Raw genomic sequence first — 15,971 nt, forward strand, 5'->3', positions numbered from 1 at the left:
GGTGTATGCACCTGGGATTAATTTGCAGTGGCTGGAGGTCCTGGCATGCCTATTCATTCCCTCTCTCTCTCCCTCTCTCTCTCTCTCTCTCTCTCTCCTTTCAAATAAATAAATAAGTAGCAAGACAGACAGACTGAAGAAGCCTGAAGGAGCAGCTAGAGGTGTGTAAGCGAACGGTGTTGCCCGAGAGCAGAAAAGAAGAGGACCTCAAAGATGTGGTAACTAGTGCCAAAGCTGTCCACATGTGAAGATAAAGACCAAAGCAGTCTTTGCTTCCACAGAAGGATTCGTGGGTGATAGGTACTTAAGTCAAATATAAAGATTAAAAATCTCAGTGAACCAAAAATGAACCCAACATGGCTCAGGGAAATTTTTCAGAAGAGGGGGCAGAAAGAATGTCAGAGTCACATATTGGGTCATGATGTGCAGAGACATTTCTCCTACCCATAACTGTGAGCTAACTCCACAATGCATGACCCATATACCCCAACAAGGTGGGGCCAAGGGGGGGTAGGTCACGGATGAGCCTAATAATGCTACCAAACTGACTGTATTAGCTGAGTACAAAACTAATTAATAAAAATAAAAATAAATATCTCAGTGGATAAGGGTGGTTGGTCCAGGCAAATGGTATATGTCTAGAAGGTTCTTTCACCTGAACGGAGGGAGAGGATGGACATGCAAGGTGAGGTTTGGTTCAGACGACAGAATTGAATATACCTCCAGGATACCTCAAGGATATATATGTATGTATGTATGTATGTATGTGTGTGTGTGTGTATATATATATATATACATATATATATGGTAGGAAAGCCCAACAGACTGGCCTTTGTTTATAATGAGAGAGAGAATTAGTGCACCAGGGCCTTCAGCCACTGCAATCAAACTCCAGTCATGTGAGGCCCCTTGTGCACATGTGTGACCTTATAGGCTTGTGTCACTTTGTGCATCTGGCTTATGGAGGACTTGGAGAGTCAACATGAGTCCTTAGGCTGCACAGGCAAGCACCTTAGCCGCTAAGCCATCTCTCCAGCCCAGGATGCCATAATTCTGTGTGTTGAGTCACAGCAGCAAATGCCTGAACAGACTATGCAAATTGATGCTATGCCATATTTTACAGCAGAGGTCAGTTAAAATCTCTTCTTTAACTTAACCCTCATGGATCTCTTAGATCAGATCAAGATCTTCCTACACATTTTTCCAAAGCCAGCCCTACCTCCCCTCCAAAGCATTCATCATACTGGCAATTTTCCACTGAAATTTTCCAGTTTTTCTTCAGCGTATGCATGTGTATGTAGTATATGAATATTTGTGTGGGTGTAGGTATACATGCATGTGTGGATGCACACATTCAAAGATGCATTCAAAGATACATTCAAAGATGCATTCAAAGACCAGAGGACAGCCTCAGGTGTCATCCTCAGGAATGCTGTCCACTTATTTTGAGACGGGGTCTTTCAGTGGCCTGGAGCTCACCAATTACGTTAGACTGACTGGGCAGAAAAGCCCAGGATCCTCCCATCTCCATCTCCCCAGCACTGGGTTGGCAAGCATGCACCACCATACCTGACATTTTTTATAATATTTTATTTTACTTTATTTATCTGACAGAGATAGAGAGACAGAGAGGGAGACAGAGAGAGAAAGAGAGAGGATAGACACCCAAGGGCCTCCAGACAACTGCAAACCAACTCCAAATGTGTGTGCTCCCTTGTGCAGCTGGCTAAAGTGGGTCCTGAGGAATCGAACCTGGGTCCTTTGGCTTTGCAGGCAAACACCTTAACTGCTAAGCCATCCCTCCAGCCCCACACCTGACATTTTTATGCGGGCTCTGAGGACCAAACTCTGATTCTCATATTTGCAAGGCAAGCACTTTGCCAGCTGAGCTATTTCCCCATCCCTCCACTTACTTTCATGATTCTGTGTTAATTTCCTCTATTAATTTGAAGTCTATGAGGGCAGAGACAGTGTCTGACTTGCTCACCATTGTATCCCTAAGCCTAGCATAATTTCTGGATCATATCAGCCATTCAATAAATGGGTACTGAATCCTATTTTAAAGCTAAGCTCCCTGTCACTGAACACGCTGCTCTTAGAGGTAGGCTGGGCAAGGATATATGTTCATTTCTAGTCTTTTTGAATGAGTAGTCACTTTTCACTCACAATGCTATTACATTCCCTCTGAATAAGCAGTAAACACATGTGAGCACACTCCCCCAGAATGCACAGCTCACATCTGTTACTATCTTCTGTCTTCACACATTCTTCCAGTAACGCCAAAGTGCTGTGTTTATACAATCCCTCTCATTAAATGATGACTTATCAAGTGCTTACTCTGCACCAAGCACAAAAGGGCTAAGGAATTAATAGCCATTTACTCATTTTAGTTTTGTAACAGTTCCTCATGTTGGTTGATATGATTCTTCTTATACCAAGAGCATAACCAAATCTTCAAGAAGTCAAGTAACTCAGCAAAACACTAGATGTCAGACTCCAGAACTCGGGGTCTTCTCCACCAGGTTTTCAGTCTTTCTTATTCTGAGACTTATAACAACTCTACGGTTCTCTTCTATGAAATACATACTCACTAGGGGAAAATGTATTGACCATTCAGAGAAACCAATGAATGCCTACAAGGCACTGTGGGCTTTTCAGAGATAGATAAAATAAGGAAAGAAAAAAGTTAACTGTAAATCAAGTCACAGAATTCAAACGAGTTTAGAATCAATGAATTTACATAGCATAAACCTTATAGTCAATAACACTTGTAAAATGATTATATACATATAAATGCATGTATGTATACACTTATCCTCACACATACAAATATGTCTATACTGCAAATATGTCATTAGTAGTACTCATGATTTGTGCTACAAGGAGATCCAAGGCAGGATTTTCTAGGCCATCAATTTTAAGTTTGACCTGGTTTTATTTCTTTTCCTTTCCAAAAGAGCAACACTTACTCTCCTTGTTCCATATCTTTCCTGCTCCAAAATGTGGCCACTTCAAGCTGGGCATGGTGGCACACACCTTTAATCCCAGCACGGGAGGCAGAGGTAAGAGGATCGCCACAAGTTCGAGGCCACCCTGAGACCACATAGTGAATTCCAGGTTAGCCTGGGCCAGAGTGAGACCCTACCTTGAAAAAACAAAACAAAAACAAAAAACAAACAAACAAAAACTGGCAACTTCAAACATCTCATATGCTGGGAAACAGAAGACTTGCTAAATATCAAGTTTTGTCTTTGAAATAGATGAGGAATTCAACCATTCTCACTGTAGATCTAACTAGCTGTGGCTAAGAAAATGCAACTAGGTCTTTTGGCAGAAGCATTGATCAAAGCATTGGGAACAGTACTTCTGTTTCTTCCCCTTAACCACCACCCAGCAGTTGTGTGGCATCAGAAAGCTCATTTAATTCCTACAAATCTAGGTCTGCATCTGTTCCATGGAGCCATGAAGGCAAGCTCCCTCCTCCTTCCGTTCTGTAAGTACGATGAAGCATGGCTGAGCGGAGTGCAGGCAGCTGAACTGACTTGCTAATAGCCTGTGAGGACATCCCCTCCGCTGTCCCCAGCTCCAGTCATGGTATCTCCAGATGCCACCAGACATGCCCACCTAGAAGTACTTCTATGAACCATTTCAAAACAGAGCTCATCAACCAGTAAGTGTTTGTTTCACTTGAAAGCACAGGGACCTGAGTTCTAGCCCCACTGCCCATGTAAAATGCCAGGTGTGGCAGCGCACATGCATGTAATCCCAGGTTAGGAAGGTGAAGATAGAAGGATTGCCAGAGCTCACTGGTCATCCAATCTATCTTCTTGGTGAGCTCCAGATCAGTAAGAGACCCTGTCTCAAAAAATAAAGGTGGATCCACAATGAGCTTTTGATCAGAGAAACCTACAAGGTTTCCCAAAACAATGCCAGACTTCTGTCAGAGTACTTGATGACCCATCAAAGGCCAGTGGTAAGACCCTATTGCTGAAGACTCCATACACAGCTGACACATAAAATGGAATGGCATGGCTGGAAGCCAGGAGAGAGTCAGTCCCCAGACAGTCAGCATGTCTAGTGCCAGAAGGTGCTACATGGGCGACTGGGGGAAATGACCAATATCTGTCCAAGCAACTCATTGTCTAACCTAATTAGCAACAAATAACCTGATGTGATGCCCACACAAGTGCAATAGTGGCACACAGCCATGGTGGGGAACCAACTGCTCTTGATTTGGCTAACTGATCCCCTCAGTGGTACTGGACCCATAGCTGGAGCTGGGAATCAAGTCAGAACCATACCCAAACACAAGCCCACTCTCCAATATCAAACTACCATCAATCATGGGGTACAAGAGGGCCTACACCTATCAAACTCTCTATCAAAAAAGTGTTATCTCAATTTTCTGGGTGCTAACTTACTCTCCGTTGGAGAATCTGCTTCTCTTTTTCAGATAGATGCAGATCCTAAGGAGAGAGCTGCCCCAACATACCTCAAAAGGGGCCCAACTGAAACTAAGGACAACTGGCGAAACAAGCAAGGGTAATGTTGTCCTGTGAACCAGATACCAGCACAAAGGGGAAGGAGACCAACACAGAGAAAAATCAACTCCTACCAAATCAGAGAGCCAGAGCCTCAGAGGCCCCCAACACCTCAGCACTGAAGCAGACCAAAAATGAACCCAACATGGCTCAGGGAAATTTTGCGGAAGAGGGGGCGTAAAGAATGTCAGAGTCACATGTTGGGTCATGATTTGCAGAGACATTTATCATACCAATAACTGGGGGCTAACGCCACAATGCATGACCCATTTACATCAACAAGGAGGGTTCAATGGGAGGGGGTAGATCATAGATGAGCCTAAACAATGGTACCAAACTGCCTGTATTTGCTGAAAAGAAAACTAATAAGTTAAATTAAAAAAATAAAAATAAAAAAAATAAAGGTGGAAGCTGGGAATGGTGGCACATGCCTTTAAACCAAGCAAACAGGAGGCAGAGGTAGGAGGATCGCCGTGAGGCCAAGGCTGCCCTGAAAATACAAAGTGAACTCCAGGTCAGCTTGGGCTAGAGTGAAACCCTACCTTGAAAAACCAAAAAAAAAAAAAATTAAAAACAATAAAAATGAAGGTGGACAGAATGACACCAAGGTTGTCTTCTGACCTCCACGTTCATGTGAACACACATGTACAAAACCAAGTGCATAATCCTGCTGCCAAAAACAGGAAAGAAGTGCTCCTTCCTTGTCTTACCTCTTGACAGTAAGAATATTTCCACCCATCCAGTCTACCAAGTAAGAAACCTAACAGTCTCTTCTAATCTACTTTCTCAACCACTGTCCCCTGCTGATCAGTACATCTTGTTGACATCACGTCTTAGTGGGGTCTCTCTCACTCTGAATGCCCTCTGCCACCAGGCATGCATTTACTTTTTTTTATGCTTATTTATTTATTTGAAAGTGACAGAGAGAGAGAGAGAGAGAGAGAGAGAGAGAGAATGGGCACGCCAGGGTCTCCAGCCACTGCAAACGAACTCCAGATGCATGTGCCCCCTTGTGCATCTGGCTAACATGGGTCCTGGGGAATTAAGCCTTGAACCGGGGTCCTTAGGCTTCACAGGCAAGTGCTTAACCACTAAGCCATCTTTCCAGCCCCTGCATGCATTTTCTAATGTGGGGACAATTACAATGGCATATCTGCTTCTGATGTCCAAGCTGCAAATCTTTTTACATTATACTGGTAGAGTTACCCATCAATAGAACATGACAAAATTTACCAAACATTTCAAATGTACTTGTATCGATTGGCTCTACACTGCCTAAAGAATAAAGGAAAGTTCCTTAGTCTGAAATTCAGAAAACTGGTAATGATGGTGTGCTGATATAAACATGGACCGTGCGTGTGTCTGTGTGTGTATGTGTCTATCTGTGTGTGCTTCTGCTTTGGAATTTTCAGAGGCTTAATTTCTTTTGTTCTCTCAATAAATCTAGACATACAGGTATGACCACATCTAGCCGGCAAAGCAAGAGACTCCTTCTTGACAGCCTCCTTTGATTGAGGTAAGCCTTGCTCAGAGCCCCATAGCAAGCCTTGTTTTGTGTCTTACCTGTCACAGTTTCCTACCTTGCCCATGAACAAATCAAGCTCACATTACAAAAAAAAAAAAAAAAAAAGTAAATGTCTTCATAGACTCAAACTAATTAAGGACCTCTTGGGACCAGGTTAGGGTCACCTCTTCAGTAACCCCCCATGGGATAACTTGTTTAATGTGTTTGTTCTATGCCTGTGGTTTCCTAGCAAAGAGCTCGGACACCCTCAAAATTTCCCTAGAAGTGGGATGATAGAAGTCTGAACAGCCTTGTGACAATAGTCTGGAAATTTTTTGTTGTTGTTTTTGTTTTCGTCATTGTTTTTGTTTTTTCAAGGTAGGGTCTCATTCTAGCCCAGGCTGACCTGGAATTCCCTCTGATTCTCAGGGTGGCCTCCAAATCACGGTGACCCACTTACCTCTGCCTCCCAAGTACTAGCATTAAAGGCATGTGCCACCATGCCCAGCTAGTCTGGAACTTTTGAAAGTATTTGGATTAAGTTTGAAATCTTTGAATTCATCACTTTCCTGTGTTGCCTCCAAAATAAAATCAAGTCATAAAATCATTATTAAAATAGCACAAATATCTCCACAACAAGAAATATGAAGAAAGACCCATAATGCTTTCATTTGCCAAATGCTCTCCCTGTGCCTTTAAATGGTCCATGGTGACTTCCAAATCCTTGTTCTACTGCCTAAAAATGGGTCTTCTTTGCAGTTTTCTCCATGGGGAGTCCCTGATGGCCAAGAACTATGGATTGCTTTCCATGTCTTCCCTCTGAACCCTGCAACGATTACTAGGAAGCTCTGCCTACAGTACATAAATTCTGTTCAGTGGCTGATGACAGCCTCTGGAACAGGGAGAAAAGTGCCCCTCCACCTCCGTGGTTTCTGGATTAGAGCTAAAGAACAATGAGTCTTCTGTGGGATCGACATGATAATAACCACAAGGCCATTTGGCAGATAACTGGGGTGTTGCTCATCTGCCAGCTTTGCATAGAAACCAGCATGGGACCCGGAACTAGGATTGAGGGCAAACTGCTTCCTCTCACTCTAGAGGCGGCAAATAAGAGATGATGTCTGGCCACTTACAGTGTCACCAGTGGAACCCCCAGCCAGAGAGTCCAAGTCATCAGCAGGAAACTGAGTACCTGGCCTCCAAGACATCTAACTTAAGGACAAGAAGAAAAGAGTTTACCATTGGTTTAAAAAAATACTCATAATTCACACAGTTCCATCAAAATCAGAAAGTCTTGCCTCCTTAGGAATCCAAATGAGAAATTTCATCACTGTGAACTGAACCATTTCTGCCCATGCTGCATTTCCAAGATACAACTTATAAAATTATTCCCCATTTTGTAAAATGCAGAAGAAAAGGGCATTTTGAAAGATAGTGAGAGGGAGTCAGATAGCTCTTTTAGGCAGTTTGGGTGACCCCTGGAAGTTAAAAGGCTAAAAAAATCAAAGGATGATCTGACTTCTGATCTCCTGCCCGGTTCCCTAGACCTGTTTTCCCACAAATAGCCTGGGCCCCTCCTGGGAGGGAGGTCTCTCCCAGGATTTAAATGTAGCCCTAACATTGTGGTTGATCAAAAGTATAGCCCCTCTTCCTGAGACAGCTTCCTGGTCCAAACCAATCAGCTCTGCCTCAGGTGAGTTGAGTCGGAAAGTAGGGCCCACCACCATAAGGTTATAAAGACCTTCGCAAGGGGAGGGCATGCGCTGAGTTGCCTGACCACTTGGGCACCTCCAGGTGCTGGTGCATTTCTGCTGGTCTCAGCCCAGGCCCAGCCGGTCCAAGGATAGGAGCGCCCCCAGCCCTTACTTTCCACATGGGCTCTTTGCCTTCTCTGGCTCCCCACAAGGCAGGACTTCTCTGTGCTTTCTTTTCTGTTTCTTCAGTCCCATCATGTGGGCTCTCAAGCCATGTGGGTGTATTCACTCTCCTTCCCTTGGCTCTGCACTTCCCTCAATAAATGTAACAATTAAATAATTATCTTTCTCTGTCTAATTTGTTTCAATTCTTTGATTAAAAGTAGAAACAAACCTAGGGTTTGGGGTTCAAGGACTTTTCTGAACTCCTAGCACCCCATTTCAATACGATGGATTCGACCTAACTACCTGCTAAGAAGTCACAGCAAAATGGATCTTGTTCCCCATCACATCACGTCCTGGACCCTGCTGCACCTGTGACCGTGTCCAGCACTCTGTGCTCATTAAGTGCCTCGTTCAGAATGGAGTGAGCCCTGCTCCAGTCAAAGGCAGGACGTTCTTTCAGCCCCCGGAGCCCAGAATTGCACCATTAGTTTTTGGATGCTGATGAAAGGTCAGAGGTTCCCTGAGCCTGTCTGGAATTAAAGAGACCTCACAGATCCTTCCATCAGAGATTCTGGTGGAATCACCAAGAGAGGAAAAATACCCCGACATTAGGAAACTCAAGGGTAGATCTGAGGCAAAAGAAAGCACAGCCCCATGGAAACATTTAACCTGCCCCTACGATTCTCTTTGCCATGTCTTTCTCACAATAACCCTGGGACCTTGAAATAGTTTGCTTTAGAATGTTCTTTTTCATATTACAAAGAACCACAAATGTCAAGAGGGAGAAATAATACAAGTCTGCTGGTTACCACAGCTTATATTTGAAAATGTATATGAGATTGCATGAATGCTAAAGGAGTTTACAAATGGCAATTCAGACAGTCTTGTATTTGTGATTGCTTCAATAAATCTTTCTGAGAAAAATCAGCATTTTGAAATCCAAGTTTAAAGGAGTCCTGTAGGAATATGTTGAAGAGTTGTTTCTCATTTTATTATCTTGAACTTGACATTCCTACTTATTTCTATGGTTTTTCAGGGCTCTCAATATGATGTTCCCCTCAGGGTCTGCAGACCTACCATGCAGAGCCTTGATGTCTCCAGCTCAGCTGGAAGTCATGTTGTTTTCTTGAGTATAGAAAAGGAGAAAATGTCCTCACCAGAGACTCTGAAGCACCCCATGCTGTCTGGACATGACTCAACGAGTCAGTGTTGAAACCATACTGTTCAGAATGAAGACTTTATAAAGAGACACTTGTGTCCCCGTGTGGCTATCAGACTATTGAAACAATGGACCCCAAGAGATTGAAATATCTCCAAGAACCTCATGTTAGGAGAAGGAGGAAGAGCTTATCTCCCCTGAAGAGGTTTGACACAGTTCTTACAACTTCTCAGACCACCCTGAAGGAGAGACTGACCCCAAGAGAGAAATAGGCAAGAACACTCCTTGACCAGGCCTACTTAGCTATGCATACCTCTGACCCTCTGTTTAAACCTAAACTTCAGGTCAGGACCCCAGGTCATGGGAGAAGGAGGATCACTGGACCTCTTTATTCTCCCTTCCAATGTGGTCACATTGAATAAATCTCTTTTCTCTGCTTTTCATTAATTGTCTCTTTCATGGGCCTACTGAGGATTAGGAGTCAAGCTAGCTTGTTACACCTGCCAGGACCCAGACTTGGATATCATGAAAGACAACCTGACTACACCAGCTGATGAGGAAAGATAGTCAGGCGCATGGAAAGTTCTACACTTGGGAATTATTGGAAGACCTGGTTCCAGTGTTGTCTGATCAAAACCTAGCCACTTTGAGTGTCTTCATGAAATGACTCTACTAAGGCTGAGTTGGCCATCATTTTTTTTTAAATTTTTTTTGTTTATTTTATTTATTTGAGAGTGACAGACAGAGAGAGAAAGAGGCAGAGAGAGAGAGAGAATGGGCGTGCCAGGGCTTCCAGCCACTGCAAACGAACTCCAGATGCATGTGCCCCTTTGTGCATCTGGCTAACGTGGGTCCTGGGGAACTGAGCCTCGAACCAGGGTCCTTAGGCTTCACAGGCAAGCACTTAACTGCTAAGCCATCTATCCAGCCCTGCCATCATTTTTGTTGTTACTCTGACCATTAATGGTTTCCTGTGCCATAACCATCTAACCCTTCTACCCATCATGCCTCACAGGCTACCCTTTCGTGACACCTTCCTCCTATCCAGCATGTGCCTGTATTTTACAGACATAATTATTTGAGAGAAATGGGATGGAGAGAAGAAGAGGCATTAAGTATGATTTGACTCACATCACACACCCACCAATTTGGCCTCTGGCTGGTACTCTAGGCTGAGAATGAGTCTCCAGTCAGGGACAAAGTAACACTTTTCCTGGGCCTTCTCCCTCAAGTGGACGTAGGGAGGAATTTGGATTTAGGTCTACCTCACAGGGTCCATTTCTGTGATGTGTATGGTTCGTCTTCTGTAATACTTACATGTGTCAGCATAGATCTCTCATAATTAATTGAAGCGTGTTAATCCAAAAAGAAAGGGCAAGAGGTTGTGACGATGGCTCAGTGGGTCAAGGTGCTTGTTTGTATTTCATGTTGACCTAGGTTCAATTTCCAAGCCACCCACCTGAAAAAAAGTTGAATGCAAAAAGTGGTGCAAGTGTTTGCAGCAGCAAGAGGCCCTGGTGCACAAATAAACAAATATCTAGGCTGGCGTGATGGCTCAGCCATTAAGGACACATGCTTGCAAAGTCAACTAGCAGAGGTTCAGGTCTCCAGCATCTACATAAGCCACACACATAAAGTGATGTTTGTGTCTGGGGTTCACTTGCAATGGCAAAAGATACCAGTGCTCCCGAACTTATTATCTGTCTCTCTCCCCCTGTTTCTCATATAAATAAATAAACATATTTTAAAATGAAAGCTCTCAATAAAGAAAAATTTTAAGAGGAAAGGGCAAAGAATCTAAGCAGGGAGTAAAGGGAAGGAAGGAGCTAGCCATGGTGGCACAATCCTGTCAGATTCTGGGTTCAAGATATATAGGAATTGGAGACAAATTGTTTCTTGGGCTGAAGGTTGCTATTTAATGTCAGTTTCTCCTAGCAAGATCAAAAGTGGTAAAGATAGAAATGTGGACTTCAAAAGTGATAGATGAAGGGTTGGGAGTACCTTCAGAACACTGTGTAGGGGTGACTATTTAAGATTTATGGAAATAAAGAAGAGGAAAACTGTCCTGCAAGGGAGTGGCCTTGGGGGACTGACTGAGGTGGGAGCTAGGGGGAAGCGCCACTCTCTCTTCTTAGCCTGGGTGTGGTCAATTTCTATAGCAGGACATGGTGCAAATCCCAGGCTGAGCTTGGCCAAGAGGGAAGAGGGGAAGAATGGACAGCTTTTGAGCTCACAACACCTGTAATCTCAGCACTCAGGAGGCTGAGGTAGGAGGAACATGAGTCTGAGATCAGCCTGGGCTACATAGCAAGTTCAGGTTCAAGTCTAGCCAGAGCTATATGGTAAGACTCTATCACAAAAGAAAAACAGGCCACTGTAGTTAATTTCATGTTGCTGGCACCAAGCAGCTTATGGGAGGAAAAGGTTGGTTCTGGCTTACAAACCTGAGGGTAAACTCCACGATGGCAGGGAAAACAAAGATGGCATAAGAAGAGGCTGGACATCACCTCTGTCGCAGGAGGTTGCAAACACCAACAGAAGTGTGAGCCAAACACTGGCAAAGGGAAGCTGGCTATAACGCCATAGGCCTGCCCCAGCAGCACACCTCGTCAAGGAGGCACCACTTCCCTCATTACCATCGCCTGGAGACCTAGCGTTCAGCACATGAAGGAGTTAGCAAATCTCTCTGCTGAGGCTCTGAGAAATCCATCATCCTTCTGCTGACCGCCAAGACGTCTGTCAAGAGACGTCCGTCTGCCATCCCCATGACCCCAGGGGAGCCGGATACCTGGCCACCTATCTCTGAAGAAAGAAGTTCTCTGCCCTCCCGCCTCCTTGAACATAAAACCTCCCTGGCCCTATGCTCGATGGACACTTCACATTGCCAGACTCTCCACTACTGAGATGTACAGTGTCCCTCTACAACTGGACTCTCCTCTAATAAAGCCTAATTCTTCTATCATAGATATTCCTTCTTGCTTCTGGACTTTTGCTAACAGAACACTTGAGTTTATGGGGCACACCTAATTCACGCTACTACAGAGGCTCTGCACTGACCCCATCCAGTAAGCTCTACGTCATAATTGCACTCCCTAGATATAAAATGAGTCCCATGATGGGCAATAGACAAGCTGCCTGGTCTCATGAGCTCACTTCATGTTTTACAAGGAGAACCAGTGATGAGCAAGACAAATAACTTTTTTTTAAGCTGCATGTGGTAATATGTGCCTGTAAGTGCCTATAACCAAGGCAGGTGCTGTGACTATGTGGTGACTGTCCTGGGGTCATGGATGATGTTGAAAAGAAGTTGTGAGGACAATATCTTGACCAGAGGAGTAAGGAGAGATTGGGTGTGAGAAAAGAGAAGGACGACTCAAAGGGAAACAGGTTGTGGAAACATATGGGCAACAATGTACACCAAACTGTAGTATGAAAATTGATGCCCATGGGAACTTTTATGCTGTGCACATTTTACCATAATTAGAAAGAAAGAGGAAGGAAATGATGGGTAAAGGACAGTGTTGAAGAGTCAAAAGAAATTTGCTGAATGAGGAGAGAAATAGCTTGTGTATTTTCTTGAAGGCATGATTAATCCTATAGGGAAGAACATTTTAAAATTCCAGAAAGTTAGCACTAATTACAGGATGAAGGCTGTTGTGTAAAAGACCAGTGGAACCCAGCATCAGGTAACGCTGTGGGGTTGGGGACCATGAAATAGTCAAGAATGAATGATATGTGGTGAGATGCAAGTAGGCTGGAAGATTTGCTAGTGAACTAAATGTGAAGTCACATGGGAGGAAGGGGGGAAAGTATGGAGTTTATAGAGAGAAGAGAGCATGAAATAAGTTTATTCAAAGGTGGCAAATAAGCAAGACTTTCATGATATATGTGTTTAGAAATTCAAAGAGAACCCCATTGGTGCAGTCCTGAGTTTTCTAGCTATATTTGGCTACTTGAGAAGTAAAAAGCAAGTAGAGCATTGGATTTAACCAGCATCTGGATACGACTGGGCAAGGATGATGGAGGGGGAAATTAGCAGAAAACAGAATATTTTCAAGAAAAAAAAAATGAAGCCAGATGTGGTGGTGCACACCTTTAATCCCAGCACTCGGGAGGCAGAGGTAGGAGGATTGCCATGAGTTCAAGGCCACCCTGAGACTCCATAGTGAATTCCAGGTCAGCCTGGGCTAGAGGGAGACCCTACCTCGAAAAATAAAAAAAAAAGAAAAAAATGGCATAAAACTAAGCTGAGTTAGGAAGGAAATGAAGTCCCCAGAGGTAGACTTACAACCAATGGATAAGGTCAGAAAATGGTCAAAATAGTAATACCATGATAAGAGAAGAAGATCTGAGGTAATAGAAGAGACTAGCAATCTATTTTTGGAAGTGTTATTGAGCAGAAGGCTGGGCGGGGATACCCATGGTGGCTGAATCAGAGGGGTAGTGAGTGATATCATCTGCTGGAATCATAGTCACAGAGAACAGGATTCTTGAGGGGAGCAAAATAGAAATCGTCTGAATGCACTAGTGAACAACAAAGAGAAAGTCCTCTATGCCTCAGCACCTGTGGGGCAGGGGACAGGAGATGCACCCTCAGGTCTCCATGACAAGTGGAACTCTCAGACCACAGAGGCCTATGATAAGGCAAAACAAAGATAAAGACACCAATGGTAAGGGAATTTACTAAGGATAGGAAGCACAGCCCAGACTTACATCGGGCAACTCCAAGCCTACCTCTCAAGTAGGCCTTGGGTTTGGTGTCCACTCTTGCTAACTCCAGTTCAACCAGGAATCCTATGACGTCAGTTCGGTGAGATCCCTCCAACGCCCTCCTCTGATGCCCCTGTCTACCCTTGGCTTGCGTACTAATCCCAGCTCAACCCTGCTGCATTCAGGATGGAGTTGGTCTCTCTGCCTTATGCAATAGTCCTGAAAACAGCTCTTCTTACTATTTAAAAATAATACTGGGATAGAGAGATAATTCAGCGGTTAAAGACACTTGCTTGCAAAGCCTGACAGCCCAGGTTTGATACCCCAGTACCCACATAAAGCCATATGCACACAGTGGCACATGTATCTGGAGTTCTTTTGCAGCCACAAGAGGCCCTAGAGCACCCATTATCTCCCTCCCTCTCTCTCTCTCTCTCTCTCTCTCTCTCTCTTTCTCTCAAATAAAAAAAATGCATTTCTTTTTGTCTTTAACATGGGTCATGCCATCCAGAAGGAAGGGGCCTGTGAATGGAGAGGTGTGTTTCTAGGGAATAAGGTGACTCTGCAGTTACACAGAGCCATGAGGGAATATGTGAGCAGGTAGGGAACACGTGAGCAGGTGCTAATGTCCTCCTGGGAGGCCGAAGCCTTTTGTGTAAGGTAAATGGAATGGTGAGGTAGAAGAAAGGTAGTAAACCTAATCGCTTTGTGAAGGAAATTTCTGGTTAAAAGCTGCTCCTGGAAACCAGTGTTTGGGCATTATGCGGTCTTGCAAACTCTACACCCTCTAAACAGCAGCCCTGCTATTAATCCTCGAGATTACAAAACAAATAGAAATTCTCCCCTAAATTTTTCTGCTCATTCATTCAGCAACTGTTATGGAGCCAGGGATCCTTCTGGGTGTTGTAACACACTCGGCCCAATGGGGCAGGCAGCTTCCGAAACAGACAAAACAAAGTGCGGTAAGCACAATGCTAACTATAGACACAAGGTACAGGAGCCTTTATGGTGAGCAAGAATCTGCTTTTAGGGGTGGGGCTTGAAGTCTCGCTGAAGGAGGTGACCTTAGAGCTGAGACCAGCCAAAGGGAAGAGCAGCTGGAAAAATGGGGTCAGGAAGAAGTAACAAGAAAAAGGAACCTTGTATATCCTCAAGACAGATTGGTTTGTAGGCATGGCCAGAATGTGCAGGGCAGTAGAGGAACTAAGACCGTATCTCAAGAACATTAGCAGGCTGGAAAGATGGCTTAGTGGTTAAGATACTTGCCTACAAAACCAAAGATCCCAGATTCAATTCCCCCAGAACCCTCGTAAGCCAGATGTGCATGGTGGCACGTGCGTCCGGAGCTCATTTACAGTGGTTAGAGGCCCTGGCACATCCATTCTCTCCCTCTCTCCCTCTGTCTCTCTCTCTCTCTCTCTCTCTGTCTCTCTCTCTCTCTCATCTGCCTTTCTGTCTCAAATAAATAAATAACTAAATATTTAAGAATTTTTTAATATAACAAAAAATAGAATTAGTATTAACAAAATTAGCATGGAGGAAATATCACCAACTTTTATCTTTATTGTCTTTTCCAATTTTTAAAATATTGAGGATTGGGGCTGGATGGATGGCTTAGCAGTTAAGGTGTTTGCTTGCAAAGCCAAAGGACCCAGGTTTGATTCCCCAGGATTCATGTTAGCCAGATGCATGGGGGGGGGGGGGGCGCACACATGTCTGGAGTTTGTTTGTAGTGGCTGGAGGCCCTGGGGCATCCATTCTCTCTCTCTCTCCCTCTTTCTCTGTCAAATAAATTAATTAATTAAATCATATATAGGTATATACATATATATGAAAAACAGCTGGGCATGTTGGCACATGCCTTTAATCCCAGCACTCAAGAGGCAGCGGTAGGAGGATCACTGAGAGTTCGAGGCCACCTGAGACTGCATAGTGAATTCCAGGTCAGGCTGAGCTAAAGTGAGACCCTACCTCAAAAAAAACTAAATAAATAAAATATTGAGGATTGAACCTGGAGTCTCACACATGCTAAGTGAGCCCTCTACCCCTGAGCTATAACCCTAGCCCACGTTTCAGTTTTCTAAAATGGCTACATCATAGTCTGCTAATCAGAAGGCGTGAGGTTATAATGACTTTGAAGACAGTGAGTCCCTCTTGCCTTCCGCAGCCATCCCTTCACCGCTACAGGACTGAGCCAA

This window comes from Jaculus jaculus, chromosome 1 (assembly GCF_020740685.1).
Source record: "Jaculus jaculus isolate mJacJac1 chromosome 1, mJacJac1.mat.Y.cur, whole genome shotgun sequence".
Taxonomy (NCBI): domain Eukaryota; kingdom Metazoa; phylum Chordata; class Mammalia; order Rodentia; family Dipodidae; genus Jaculus; species Jaculus jaculus.